The sequence below is a fragment of the Pongo abelii genome, chromosome 9 (genome assembly GCF_028885655.2).
Source record: "Pongo abelii isolate AG06213 chromosome 9, NHGRI_mPonAbe1-v2.0_pri, whole genome shotgun sequence".
Taxonomy (NCBI): Eukaryota; Metazoa; Chordata; class Mammalia; order Primates; family Hominidae; genus Pongo; species Pongo abelii.
Window position 1 is genome coordinate 89,505,709 of NC_071994.2, and position 2,004 is coordinate 89,507,712.

Sequence of the window (2,004 nt, forward strand, 5' to 3'; positions counted from 1 at the left end):
GATTATGTTTTATGTGTCATTTAATTAAGGAATGAATTTACTTATTTTTATTTCAGTAACTTTTGGGGTACAAGTGGTTTTTGGTTGCATAGATGACTTGTATAGTGGTGAAGTCTGAGATTTTAGTGCACCTGTCACCAGAATAGTGTGCATTGTACCCAATATACAGTTTTTTATTCCTTCCCCTTCTGAGTCTCCATAGTCCGTTATATCATTTTGTATACCCTTGTGTATCCATAGCTTAGCTCCCACTTACAGTTGAGAACATACAGAATTTGATTTTCCATTCCAGAGTTACTTTACTTAGAATAATGGCCTCCAGCTCCATCCAAGATGCTGCAAAAGACATTATTTCATCTTTTTTTTTTATGGCTGAGTAGTATTCCATGGTGCATATATACCACATTTTCTTTATCCACTCATTGGTCAATGGGCACTTTGGTTGATTCCATATCTTTGCAATTGTGAACTGTGTTACAATAAAAATATACATATGAGTGTCTTTTATGGTAGATCTCCTTTTAGTTCTGTAAGACACCTCCGTACTGTTGTCTATAGAGGTTATACTAATTTACATTCCCACCAGCAGTGTATAAGTGAGACAGGGTCTCACTCTGTCACCAAGGTTGGAGTGCAGTGGCATGATCATGGCTCACAGTAGCCTTGATATCCCAGGCTTAAGTAATACTTCCACCTCAGCTTCCCTGGTAGCTGGGACTACAGGCACATGCCACCATGCCTGATTAATTTTGTTTTTGGTTTTGTTTTTTGTAAAGACAGGGGTCTCACTGTGTTGCCTAGGCTGGTCTTGAACTCTTGCGCTCAAGCAATCCTCCCTTCGAAGCCTCCCAAAGTTCTCCAATTATAGGCGTGGGCTACTGTGCCTGGCCTTATAAGTGTCATTTTTAAAACATCAGTTTATTAACCATATAGAAATAAATCTAAAAAGAGCCTGCAAAACAAAACATCCTTTAAACATGTTTAAGTAGATAGAATATCTGAAATTCTGGATTTTTCAGTCACTTCATTATTATGCTGTGGCAGCCAAGTAATCCTTAACTTCAGTTGGATGAAATAAACTTCCTAAATACAGCTTCATTGCAGATTCCAACTTCTATGTTATCTTCTGTCATTTGCTTTTTAACACTTTCCTTTAGGGTTAAGATGGCTATATGAATGGCATTTTAAGTTTCAGATCTTCATTGTATCTTCTCTCAAAGAAAATTTTCCCATTCACACAGTTCTTTCCCATTGCTGTGGCATTCAAAGAAAGCTCCAGATGGATCTGCCTGAGTAAATATGTCTGTCCCCCACAACCACAAATAAGTAGAAAGACTCCAAATGGACAAATACCACCAGACTGGGTGTATTCTTGGCTCTCAGAAGCTAATTTCTCTACCAGCTGAGTTGTGGGAATGGGTTCTTGGTAAACAGGACAGTATTTCTGAGCTAGCTTTTGAACTCTATGCACAAGCATTCTGTAATCTGCACCCATGCCACTATACACCAAACGTGTATGTTTGGTAATTGGTTCCACTCTGTGTACACTTTGCTCATCATATAGAATAGATTTCTGCTCTTCTCGGTTGCTAATACCATGCCATTTGCTGCTTTAACTCCCACTGAAAGGGCTTCTCCAGCTAGAGCAGCCAAAGCCTATTCAATATGGACAAATTTACTAGACAGGCCCAATGTAGTCAGTGAGAAGCTGTAACTATGTTCCTCCATCTTTATCCAGATAACCCTTTTCTCTCTGTCTTAGTGCAGCAGTTTGCTAATACCCCCAATAAAGCACATTTCATTTGATTCTGATTAACTATGTATTCATCTGTTGCTCTTTTAGGTTGTGGTATATATTTGAAGAGCAAAGACTACAGCTTATCCTCCATCTGAGTGTATGTCAGGCCTTTATAAAGGGAGTGGAGTTAGGATGCGAGGTGGTGTTCTCAGCAGCTGCTTGTTGGATGCCTGCTAACTTTATGGAGTCTGCAGACCAAAAATTCA

At 39.1% G+C, this 2,004-nt stretch overlaps 1 pseudogene; it reads right to left on the reverse strand.

Moving 5' to 3' along the window:
- Positions 1-1,030: 1,030 nt before the first annotated feature.
- On the reverse strand, positions 1,031-1,728 carry LOC100449436 (proteasome subunit alpha type-2-like; annotated as a pseudogene).
- Between the last annotated feature and the right edge of the window lie 276 nt (positions 1,729-2,004).